Source organism: Choloepus didactylus, chromosome 4, assembly GCF_015220235.1.
Source record: "Choloepus didactylus isolate mChoDid1 chromosome 4, mChoDid1.pri, whole genome shotgun sequence".
Lineage (NCBI taxonomy): Eukaryota > Metazoa > Chordata > Mammalia > Pilosa > Megalonychidae > Choloepus > Choloepus didactylus.
The window spans coordinates 116,080,546-116,094,153 of NC_051310.1; the positions used below are offsets into that span (position 1 = coordinate 116,080,546).

At 39.6% G+C, this 13,608-nt stretch overlaps 1 long non-coding RNA gene across 1 annotated transcript; it reads right to left on the bottom strand.

Moving 5' to 3' along the window:
* Positions 1-868: 868 nt before the first annotated feature.
* Positions 869-12,543, bottom strand: LOC119533333. The gene is made up of 3 exons (XR_005216629.1): positions 12,449-12,543; positions 2,523-2,923; positions 869-1,679 (listed from the first exon to the last, which is right to left on the bottom strand). It is a non-coding gene; the product is annotated as an uncharacterized LOC119533333 (long non-coding RNA).
* Between the last annotated feature and the right edge of the window lie 1,065 nt (positions 12,544-13,608).

The following is a 13,608-nucleotide window of genomic DNA, read 5'->3' on the forward strand; positions in this document are numbered from 1 at the left end:
GTGACCGGGTGAACTAGGTGATTCCACCAGAGCTGGGGTAGGAAACCCCTATTCAAACCCTGCACGTCGCGCCGCCGGAACTTAACTTCGGCGTTTCTTTGTGTACGGGGGCCTTTCAAATCCAGGACCTCGGAATCTGGAATCCCACGGAACCCGCATGTCTTCCGCCTGGACCCGAAGCCGAGATGCTTTCTTTCCTTTGCGCTGTTGTGGCGCAGCCTGTGGACTATCTATAGGGTGCATTATCCTGCTTTTCCAATTCCTGCCCACCTACACCTCTAAGCACCCTCCCACATTCCCTAGTCACAGGGCTCAGAAAGAATGATATCCAAGCTGACTTGAACCTCACCGTGCCCCTTTTTTCAAATCACACACTCCAAGTCAAATATAGTGAGTATTTTAGAGGGTCTGCTACACAAAACCACCACCACCAGAAAGATGGATTAAAAAGCATCGTGGGAATTGACAGTGTTAAGGCTGTGCTACAGATCTGTCCCCTTTAAAACTGGAAGTTTAACGTGAGAGGGGAAGTATGACCGTGGGAATTTAGAGATTAAGATTTGGATTTTGTTTAGGCTTAGCCACTTAACCGCCCTGACAAGTCACACAGCTTCTCTGCACCTCAGTCTTTTCATCTGTAAATTGGGTATAAAACAAACTACCTCATTTGGTTGCAGCAAAAATTAAGATGCTGAATATGAAAGCACTTTGAAACCTATAAGGCACTTACAGGTATGTTAGTGGTAATGGTTACCTTCTGGTCATTAATGAAGAGGGGAAAACAGCATTCCTTTATACTCCATACTCTTATTATTTACTGTCTTGGACTGATTCTTTGTTTTGTGGATATATTGTTAGAACCTTTTTCATTCACTTGTGGCAGAAACCAAGCCAGATCAGCTCCTTCTGAAAGGGAAGTTTATTGCCTCAGGTAAGGTGGAAGGGCAGGTGAGCAGCTGAGAGGGGCTGGGATGGGAACCTCCATCCTGTCAGGACTCTGTGTCTCATCTCTGCTTCTCCCTTCTCAATTTTAATTTCTAATACTGCAAAATATCGACAGATGTAACTCACATAAACAAAACTCTTTGGAGTCCTCAATAATTTTTAAAAGGATAAAGGAGTCCTGAAACCAAAAGTAGTAAACTGCTGGCCTAGGCATTTGCCTTCCACATAAGGAAACGCCTTCTGGAAGTTAGAGGAAGTTATTAAAGGAACCAGTGGACTCAACCATTAGTGGAATAAGAAAAATGTGCACAGATAGCTGAACAAGACAACAAGCTTTTCTAAAACACATTTTGAGTGCCTTGTGATGGTCATATACAATGCCAAGAATATTCCATTCTTAGTCCTGTTGTGGGAGAAGTCTCAACTGACCCTAGAATTGGCCTTCACCTTCTATGTGGATAGACTGTGAAATGCATTATCATTAATACTTATTGCTTAGATAGGACCCAGAAGGCTGCTGCTGCTAGTCTAATGGCTAATTCCTATAGTCCACTTGATGGGAACAATGCTTTAATGAAGTCAAAGTCAAGTTTGATAAAGGAGGAAGAATTCTGCCCTCTGGTACAGGCTGAGCCTCTTTGCTCCAGCCAGTCCTTGAGCAAGTCTGTGAACTTTGCCCTTGCTAGGGTCTGAAGAAGTGTGGACAGCTTAGTTGTACACGTTCATCCTCATTCCTGAAAAAGAAGGAAAAAAATCTTCATAGATTAGTGGAATCTTCTTTCTCTTTTAAAATGTGTACTTATTAAAATACTTTCATTCCACCATCTGCACGCAACTACTGGCATTCTGTTTCAGTATGAATACGAACGCACTGATGTGGTAAAGAACTTACGTTCTGAAGAACTAGAATTAGGAATTTTAAAGTCCCTAAATTTCCTTAGGGGAATTTTGTTAATTAATGGGAATCTTTAAAGAATAATTCTGTCTTATTTTCACTTCCCCATTTTTTCTCTACTACCAAGTGTATATAATATGAAGATTTTCTAGCTGGTAAGTTTGTGCACCACTGTTGAACCATTCAGGGTAAACTACTTGGACATCTAGATTTCTGTAAACATGCTATCATGTAATGTTAATCCTATAGAAGGCTTCAATACATAATTGACCAAATCAAATTGAATGTGCAGGCTGCCTAGTGGTCTGCAGTGTTTTATAACACTTCTGGGCTGGGGTGGAGCAACTGACAAAAAGTGTTGATGTGGTTTCCTCAGAACACAATAATGTAGATTTTTAGAAAGTTCACTGGAGCTGCTTGGAGAAAGAAGGGACAATGGCAACCTGTTACCTGTGGTACTCTCAGCTCTACAAATACACTTTTTTGTCCAGTTCTTTGAGCAAAGTGCCTTGATTCAATAGTACTTTGTTACTACCATGAGAAGCTGATCTCTAAGTAACATATTGTTGAACAAAGCATGAAAATCAAAAATAATAACCAAAGGAAAAAAATCTGATTGTTCTTGAAGTAGTGTCAATATACCAAAATGCTTGAATGGTTCAACAGTGGTGCACAAACTTACTGGCCAGTACTCTTTCCTCCTTTTCTGAAGTTGCCTTCCCCACTGATGGCTGTGAATCATGATACTTCAACTCTTCCAGGATACATTAGTGTGCATATGACACAGGCTGGGTCAATCTTAGTTCTGTGGGCATTTTCTAAGGAGGTAGGGTCATGATGCTCAAAGGAGGGCTGCCTGGTTGGTGTCTTTGTGAGCTTCGGGCTAGGTTTGATCAGAGCCGTAATTCATTTTCCTGTATTGTCTTGTTCTTGTCTTCCTCTATGGATTTACTTTGTCCTCAGGCTGGCTTTCCTCATGGTAGCAAGACATACAGGCATGTTGCACAATTTCAAGGACAGATCTTCATCCTAGGTCAGAGATCCCAAAAAATCTGGAAACATTTTCTTGAGAGTCTGTGTTCTCTGTGAAAATTTTCAAATTAATATAAGCATTTTTAACTGGTTTAACTTGCTTCATGACAAGTTAAGTGCAAGAAATGTCACCTTTCTTAATTGCTTAAATTAAATTTGGACAAGATTCCCTACTTGTCAAGGGCTGGCAAAACCAATATCAGTCATTATTGGGACTTTCCCTTCCCTTAATCGTATCCTATAAGAATCCAAAAGCTTACACAGTCCTGAAAAATTAGGGGCAAAACAGTCTTTGTTTATCAGTCTGTTCTCGCCAATGTGGATGCTTCTGCTCAACCACTCATGGGTTCTGGTTCTCTGCTGACTGTTGAACACAGCTGTCCTGGGGCTACAAAGCTGTCCTTCTCAGTGGTTATCTTGACTGATGATGGCTCAGCTTTCGAATAAGTTCTCTCTCTGTTATGTAACAGTTTGTGTACCTCTTTGTCTTCTCCCTTAAAACTTGAGCTCTTGGAGAAAAGGGACTTTGATAATTTCACAACATTGCCCCATGATGCCTAGCATGCTACCTTTTCTTACACACAATAGGCACTCAGTTAAGTTGTTGAATGAATAAATGAACATCTAGTTATCATGCCAGCACTCTATTTAAATAATATCTGGGGACTCTTTTATTGTTTGCTATAAGACCCAGATATTTTTGGTATTACCCTTCTGGTTATACTCTGCATTGTAAATGTTATGCATTCTGCAAGTACTGTGTTTACTGTTGTGCTTAAGACATCAGTGTGATTATATGTTATTTCTCTAGCTTGTCAAGATGACATCGAATGATAAGCTCTCAAAAATACCAGTTTCTCTTATCACCTCTGTGTCATCCAAAAATATGCCATTTATTTAGTGATTTCCAGTGGGATAATTCTTTAATTATCTTCATCAGAAAGGGACAAACTGTACTTTTTCCACCCACTGATATTTCCTGACCAATTACTGGGTGAATAATGTCCACTCAAACAAATAGTCATTAAGTTCACTCTATGGAAACCAGCTTTAGCAAGGCACCTGAATATCAGGAATCTATCATGTGGTCTCTGTCCTCAGTTTGTTTCCCAGCTATTGAGGGGATAGCCCACGAGGGAAAAGTTCAATGATAAATGCAAGGCAGACTGGTATAGACAGCATGTATTCTCATAGGTCAGAAGTCCATTCTGATTGGACAGGTATCCATTCTTATTGGTCAGCCATCCTTTCTGATTCGTTGGGTATCCATTTTGATTGCTTGGACATACATTCTGATTGGCCAGCTTTCCCATCTGACTGGTCAAATGCTCGCGCCATACTGATTGTTAAATATTTTGCGTATCACCACTGGATGCTAAAGTTAAATAAAAATGAGATAATGCCAAAAAATTGCTACATAAAAATACAGTATCTAGTTGACTAACAAATCTCTGCAAACCAAGATTCTTATAACAAAGTCACCCTGGGGTAGAGAGGATGGGAAGAAATTCTGCATCCCTCAGCCCTAGGTTAATAAACAAGGCTGAACCGGAGGCTGTCTCTGGCAAAGGCCCCTAGAATATGGTCTGGATCGGTGCCCACACAAAGGGGAAACTCTTATTGGGAGAGGGATTGGGTGGCTTAAGAACCTAGAGAAGAAGCTACCCGGTTGCAATTTTTCTGGGTGGCTCATTTCTAGGTAGGGTCCAGCCCACAAACAGGGGAGATGCAGCTTGGCTGGCATGGGGAGTAGGGTTTAATATTTTGCTCTACTAAAGGGTGACTTAGAAGGAATCCACTCTAAAACCTCTTGGATTATTTCTTTCTCTGGTAATAAAGTTCTGACAATAAAATATGCTACTAAAATTCATTGCTTTCATTAACCTCGGCATTGCTATGTAGAATTTTGTCAATAAATACTATGTGTTTTGGATAGAGTTTCTTATAAGCTTGAATAATTAAAGAAAACCTTTTGGGACCAATTTTAAAATAGACTCTGGTCCAGTGGCAAAGTCAAGATGTGCTGAAACCCACAATCAGCATCATAATAGGTATTGGGATGTTTTTGATAGCAAATAACAGAACATTCAACTCATCAACTCAACCTGGCTAAAATTATAAAGACACTTATTTAATCACACACTAAAAGAATCAGATATAGATCTAGTAACAGGTGAAGTTTAATCCAGCAGTTCAAATGGCAAGCCTAGGACTTGGTTCCTCTCTCTGTTTCTTAGCACTGCTTCCTCAAAGCAGCACTTTTTGCAACAGGCCCACGCCATGTGGTTGCAATTTTTTTTCTTGAAACTCCTGGAACAAATTGTTCCCAGATTCAAACAAAGCAGAATACAGAGAATCCTTTCCCCCTGCCAGAGCTCAAACAAATGCCCTGGAATTGAGTTCCATGGCCTTTGACTGCCCTTTCCTGACCCAATCACTAGGGCCAAGAGAATGGCCTAGGCCAACTGGCTTAAGTCACAGGAGCTGGATGTTGGGTCAGTCTCACCCTAAATCAGAGGATTCTTTTAGAAATGATGAAGATAGGAAGAGGTGCTAGGGAAGCAACAAATAAACTCTAGCACCTGTGTTTAAATGTCAAATGTATATTGATATTCACATTGAGTATTACAAAGTGGGTGGTTATGTTGGAGCTTCTGGAGACATCATGGAGGTGAATCTAGGGAAATTCTGACTTGTCATTCTCTTGAACAGATGAACTGACATTGAACTGGGAAGAAAGGACAAGAAGAAAATATTGTCTCCTTGAGGAGGGGATAGGTGGTACAAAGCCAGAATTAACACTTCACTCAAGCACTTGGGCATGGGTCCCTTTTCTACGCTACTTCAGTAAACAGCTAAGGTTAAAGGGCCTATGAAAATGTTGACAGCCTCAAAATTTCTGATTTCTTTATCAGGCTCTGAGAAGTCTGTCCTAGGACTTTTTAATGGAAAAAGGATTGAATTTAGCATCAGGTGACCTCTGTTCCTAGCTCTGGCACAACTTAAACAAACACAACTTCTTAAACAAGCACAACTTCTCTGTGCCTCAGTTTCCTCATCTGTAAAACAATGAGGGGGCAGGGCTGGATTAAACAATCCCTTTCCATCTATAAAATCCTTTGGTTCTTGGATACAGGCTCTCATAACTTCAGATGAACTGAGATCTGCCCTGGAGTTCTGGCCTTCTAGACATTGGTTCTCCCAGGCTACCCAAACACCCTTGTGAATCAAGGGAATTATATATCAGCAGCCTCAGTGGCCATGCAGGGTGTGGTGCTGCAAAAGGAGTCCAAGACACCAAAGTTCCTTGTTCTAAATTGTATTCGATTCACTCTTATGACTCAGTTATCGCTACTTCTCTCTTTCCAACAAGTGAGAAGTTTCAGTCCTTTCTGAGATGGCAACAATTTATTGAACAGCCAACCTACTGGGTTAAGAGAAAAATGAAATCCACTTTGTATTTTGAGCCAAGTCCAATCACATCCCTGCCTCCAATTTCTACTTTATTTGAATAATCATTTCCTGAATATCCTTAAACATAAACTTTTTTCATTTTCTAATTTAACAGCAGCAAGGGCTTAGAAACAGTTCATCAGGGAGCATGTTGAGTTGCTTGAAAACCTGTGATAAAACATCCTATCTCTTTGTGAAATTCCTCACTCCCACTGTTCAGACAAAACTGAAGAGTTAATATGAATTGAAACAGAACTCTTGGGTTACTCTTTTTTAAGATTTACAATTATGAACGATCATGACAACTTAATAGAATGCTGAAGAAATAAGACTGAATAGGTGATTATTTTGGGTGAAGATGAATATTCAGATTAAGAAAAACTGCTAATGAAATCCCAATCACATAGTAATTTCCCACCTATTACTTTCTGAAACTCGAATAGCTATATGGCCTAATTAGGCCTGTTGGGGGATTATCACATTTTATTTCTGCAATGAATAGCATCATTTGAAGTTTAATATTCATTGAGGCTTTTATGAAACAGAGAGGTTTCCATATGTCTCTTGAGCAAAACATTTGTGTTTGCCATCTGCTACTCAAGAGTAGTTTTGTAGAAAAATAATGCAAATCACTTGGTTCTTTAATTACTTTCGGGCTGGGCAATACTATACTTGGGACTGTAGGACAGCCAATTCACTGCTGGGTGAAGACAGTTATTTACTTAGACACCAACTTATAGAATTCTTTACAAACAAACAGCTTGGAAAGAAATTGAAGCCTAAAATTATATTTGTCCTTTTAACTCAAGGCAAAGACCATTGTGAAGTGATGTGTGAAACTTTTTTTGAGCTTGCATTAAAGACACACTATCTAAGATACTGGGCTTTAGGATCAGTGTAGCAAGCATCAAATCTCTTTTCCTAGTCCTGATGCCAAAGGAACATGTAATTCATATGTATCACTAAATTTTTTTTTTAAATCAAAGGGTTGCCTTGAGCTCAGTATCAAAAAAAGATAATTTACGTTTAGTCACCCAGGAACTAATTACCTGGGTTTTAGACCCTGTACTGTGCATTTCTCCTTCCCCTATTCTTATTAGCTTCTTGAATTGTGGATGTTTCTCTATTCAGTAACACCTCCACTCAATTATGGTTAGGCACCACTAGAAGAAATAAATTTCAAGCCAGTTTTGCTTAATAATGAATCACTGTAACCAATAGTGGTAAGCCAAAAGTGGAAACTCTGGAGCTTGGGAATTATCTATAGATTTCAATTATCGATGCTTTCTTGAGCTCTCCTCACAGTAAAATTTCATTTGTTGGTGTTATAAGGATAAAAGAATGCAAGAAATTGACAAAGGAAAGAGACCCAGTTTGGCCACTGATGAGCTGTGGGGTCCTTGGCAGAATACCTGACATCAGTGGATCTCTGAGTTCTAAGGCTATTTTCCACTTTAAGATGCTATAAAACCAATAAGCATAGAGATTATTTATTCCCCAAATCCTCAGAACACTAAGTGATCCAGTAGATGTTAGTAGATAATACTAGAAGAAAGGATTTTGTGAGCAAAACCTTTTGAGAAATGCTGCTATAATAGCGTTTTGACTGTTCAGCTTCTCAGAAACTTTAACCTGCTGATGTGTCTTGTGAATTTCTACAACATGGTGTCCCCTGTAGTTTTCCCCACACTCCTGCCCCCAGAGCTCCTTTTTTTGCTGCAACATCTTAAGGGGTCCATGTTATGCAGATATATATATGTGTGTGTGTGTGTGTGTGTATGCAGATGTATATATGTATATATATATGTGTATATATACATACATACATACAGAGCTTATGGAGAAGCTCTAATCTACACCCCTGGTTTTAGATATGAAGATACTAAATTATAAAGTCCTACTGTCAAGATGAAAATCTGCATGTTTACAGGAAGCTGTTACCAGATTTCCTGACAAACTGGACTGAGAGCACCTGTTCTTGCCTCCCAAGTTTCCCCAGAGTCTAAGGACACGGCTCCCTGTTGCTGCCCCTGCCATTGTCACACCCACAGAAAGATCAGCCAAGGGTGTGGGGGAAAGGGGCAGAGGGAGGGACCGTGATGGCTGTTTCTTCCCCACCTGGGGCAGCTGCTTCAACACAAGTCCTTGGAAACTGGAATGAAAATCACCTTAGATGCAAAAGAAAATTTACCCAGAATCCTGAAAGTACAAAAAAACTAGATTCTTAAATGAACATTCTGCCTGCTATATTTTTTGAGAAAAGACTAATGTCAAGTAATTAAGCTAACAGTAGTTTTTTCTTTTTTATTGTTCTTTCTTTTGAGTGAGTTATAGGATATATTAGAAGGTCACATCACACCCAGGCTAATTTCCTACACTAACATTTACAGGGTTGTAAAATGATCAGCACAATAAAATGTCTTAAAAGATGAACTATTTAAATTTCTTGAGGGCACGGATTATATTCACATTGTATCACTAATGACTAACACAGGGCTTGGCATATAATAGGTGCATAGTGGTAAATATGTTTACATAAATTAATAAACTATAATCTAATGATGAGACTTTAATAAAATTAAATAATGGTAACAATACATTAATGTAATAATGGTATCCTATATTACCAAAGATATATTCCTTGAGCTATCTTGATCAAGGACCATAAATTCTGGTTAAGGCTTATAAACAGAGGCTAACCCTCCTTTACTTGTAATCTTCTGTTTTCAGCTACAATTACTCTGATGTGGTATCTCTTTTATGTAATATTAAGTGGGATCATTCCTATACTTGACTTTTAAACACATGTACATAGACAAACTCAGAACTGGAATGAGTCAGTAAACATCAAGTCCTATTTTACAGTCATTACGGAATTCCCCTTTCAGCCACTTGGCCTCCACTTAAACATCCCCAGAGCAACCTAATAGCAACCCTAAAGAAATGTGTAATCCTAAAGGGTCTTTTGAGTCATCAAAGAAGGATTAAGTCACGTAAGCAAATTATAGTTTATGTTCTATATTTTCATTCATTTATTTTAAAAAATTTAACACCTACAATATTGAAGGCAACTTGCTAGGTGCTTTTCAGGGAAAAAAGATGAAACATAGAGACCAACCCTTAAGAGGCCTATGGTCTTTCAGGAGAGGAAGAGCACACATAAACAATCACACTGCTAGGTAGAATCATGATATGACTGTAATGTATTGTTGTGTTAGTTTATATTTCTTTTAAAACTGGTTTATACAGCTTCTAAACCTGGTAACCTATAGTTAAGCAGCTTACCCAGTATAATTAGGTTTCACTAAGAGTCAGGAGCATTGCCCAGGAGGCTCGCTGTTCATTAGAGGGCTGGACGGGATGATCACCCCAGCAAGATCTTGTTGGCCAGCACCGAGTCACGGTACTTGGACTACAATTCAGCTTAACTGGATGGGCAAGGAGGGTGAATGACATGGGAACCCGAACCGTGGTGAGAGAGGCTGCGGACAGACTTTCAGGAAGTTAGATACTGTGGGGGCCACAAGACAGAAGTAGACAGGCCAAGTTATCAAGTGACACACAGAAATGGGGTTGGTGCGGGCACACGAATGGTCCCTGGCTCTGCAGGGCTGCTCTGCCGGACTGACAGGGTGGGTCTGTGGGGCAGAGGGCTCTGGGGGAGGTGGGGAGGGCCTGCCTGCCTGTCCAGCCACAGCAGTGATCACCACCTGGTGGTGTGAACCAACTGTTTTACTTTGATTCTGGCTGTATTTTTGCTTCCATTTTAAATGCAAAATTTTATTTTAGGAAATTAATTCATATAACCAACCTCCAAAGATCATCAAGGAACTGTGTCCTTCATATACCAGGAACAATGTTGCCAGAGAAGGTTGGATTAAAGCCCATACCTGGGCCAAGAACCCAGAATTCAATGCTGTTAAAAAGGCATCCATTTTTCACATTTCCTTATTTACATCTTTGAGAATTTGAGGATAAAAATATGTTTGTATGTGCATGTATTTCCCTTAAAATGTAGAAAATCGTTAAACAAAACTGAGGTAAGGCTAATAAAAAGGATGCTCAGAATTTTAAACTTTGCATCTCAAGCCAGGATCCTGACCCTGCCTCTGGCCTGGGTTATTGATGAGCGAAATGATGAAAGTAGAGGGGTCTGCTTTGTCCTCCAGCTCCTCACAACCTCAGCTGACCCAAGGAACCCCCCCACAAAGAGCAATGCACCACATGCCCAGTGGCCCAGGGACTGATGCTTTTCTTCTTCCTCCCACCTTGTCCATTTCCTAGGATCACCATCTAGAGCTTTGATATCTGGCTTTCTTATGGGAGCTCAACCTCGGCAGAGAAATATTCAATTACAGAGCTCATTCATTTGGTTTCTGGCCCTTATATCTACTGAAGATCATATATGCTACCCGGAATAAGCAAGTTATTTATTGGAGGCAGCAGATAAAACACTTAAAATGGCTCATTCCTCTGTGTTTTATAGTTGAGGTAGAAATTATTTACGGTATCCAGATTTGTGCAGATTCCAGTTATTAACTCACATTTTGGGCTTATTTTATTACTTGGCCAGATCTCATGTGCTCTTACATTGTGGCAAGAGGGGCCCATTCCCTGCTCCCCCTATCCTCCTGTTTAGAGAGACCTATCCTTGTCCTGTTCTGGTCACTCCTCCTACAGGCAAGGAGTCCACAGGCCAAGAGGATTTAGTCACCCCGAAACATGCTCCACTTCTATGCCACTCTTTGGGTACCCAAACCACAGAATTCTCTGCCACAGGCCCTGCTTCCAGCTTCCCCTTCTGAGGGTGGACTGTATATTGGTGTGGCACCATAGGCCCATGCTGTGGCCAAAAGGGGATGGGCATGTGACCAGAGCTATGAACTGTGGGCTGGGATCCACATGCATGTGTGAAGCCCTTCTGACCTGGGAGCAGAAAGCAAGGGAACAGCCCCAGACCAGGAAAGCTCTCCCTGAACCACTACATTTTGGTGAGGAGCTCTGAGGAGCCTGAAACAGATTTGTCTGGTCATTATAAAGGTATATTTGTCAAGGTAGAAGGCTAGTTTATTAGCTTCAACTTTAATTTTTATTATTTTTCTAACTTTTTACTTTGAAATACTTTCAAACTTACAGGGCATTATACTAATCCTATACATTGAACTCCAACGTATCCCTACCCCCCAGATAACAAGATCCACCAATTTTAACATTTTGCCACATTCACTGTATCATTCTTATGCATCTATCCATCTATCTATTCCGTCTGTCGATATATCTGTCTAACCTATATTTTAGTGTAGCTGTATATGTAATGCTCCTTAAACACTTAATACTGCAATGTTCATTTCCTAAGAACAAGGATATTCACTTATGTAACCACCTGAAATGCAATTATCAAGTTCAGGCAATTTAACACTGACATAAAGCTTACAGTCTGTATTATAATTTTTTCATATATTTATATGTTACAATAATGTCCTTTCACTCTTTTCTCCTCCCATGCTAGATCCCACCCAGGATTATGTATTGCATTTAATTATTATTGTCTCTTTAGTTGCTCTTCTTTTTTTTAAATTGTGAGAACATAAAGACATCATAAACTTTCCCATCTCAACCACTCGCAAGCATACCATTCAATGGGATTGATCACATTCACAATATTATGGTCCCCACAATATTAAGGTCCCCACCTGCCATAACTAAAACTTTCCCATCTCCCCAAACAGGAAACCTATACTCATTAAGCATTAACTCCCCATTCTCCCCCGCCCCCACCACTGGCAATCTGTACTCTAATTTCTGTCTCTATGAACTTACATATTCTCCAATATTTTCTTTGTAGTTGCCCTGGGACTTAAATTCAACATCCTAAATCTTTAACAATTTCATTTGCTTTGATACCAACTTAACGTCAATAGTATAAACAAACTATGTTCCCATACCCCCGTCCCCCCCACCTGTATGTAATTTTTGTCACAAATTACATGTGTATACATTATGGGTCCAAAACCACTGATTTGACATTACATTTTATGCATTTGCCTTTTAGATCCTGTAGGAAGTGAAAAAGTGGGGTTAAAAACCCATAATACAATAGTACTGGGATTTATATTTACCAACCTCATTAATCTCACTGGAGATCTTTATTTCTTCATGCAGCCTCAATCTATTATCTCATGTACTTCCCTTTCAACATGCAGAACTTTCTTTAGCATCTCTTGTAAGGCCAATCTAGTGGTGACAGACTCCCTCAGCTTTGTTTATCTGGAAATGTCTTAATCCCTCCCTCATTTTTGAAAGACAATTTTGCCAAATATAGAATTGTTGTTGGCAGTTTTTTTTGCTTTCAGCACTTTAAATATATCATCCTATTGCCTTCTTGCCACCATAGTTTCTGATGAGAAATAGCTACTTAATCTTACTGAGGCCTATTGAGACTTCTTATACACGACATGTTGTTTCTCTCTTGCAGCTTTCAGAATTCTCTCTTTATCCTTGGCATTTAACAGTTTGATTATAACATGGTGCAGGTTGGTTTTATCCTGTTTGGAGTTTGTTGAGAGTCTTGGATGTGTATACTCATGTCTCTCATTAAATTTGGGAAGCTGTCAGCCATTATTTCTTTGAACACTCTCACTGCCCCTTTCTCTCTTTCTTCTCATTCTGGGACTCCCACAATGCATATATTGGTGTGCTTGATAGTGTTGCACAGATTCATCAGGCTCTGTTCACTTTTCTTAATTCTTTACTGTTCCTGCTCCTCAGACTAAATGGTTTCAATTATCTTATCTTGAAGTTCTCTGATTCTTTCTTCTTCCAGTTCCAACCTGCTGTTGAACCCCTCTAAGGAATTTTTAATTTCTGTTACTGTGGTCTTCAGCTCTGGGTGGTTCCTTTTCATAATTTCCATCTCTATATTGATATTCACTTTGTGTTCCTCTGTCATTTTCCTGATTTCCTTTAGTTCTTTGTCCATGTTTTCTTTTAGTTCTTCAAATTTATTTAGAATCATTTTTAAATGTCTTTTTCTGGTATGTCCCAGGTCTGGTTCTTCTCATGGATGGTTTCTTATGTTTTAATCTTCTCCTTTGCCTGGATCATCACTTCCTGTTTCTTTGTATGTTTTGTAACCTTTTGTCGAAACCTAGACATTTTGATATTTTAATGTGTTACCACTGGAATTTAGACTCTGAGACTTCTGTTCCTTAGGCTGATATCCAGTTAGTATTATGGCAGAACTTTCCTTGATTGCCAGGAGCTAACAGAAAACACCTTTCCCA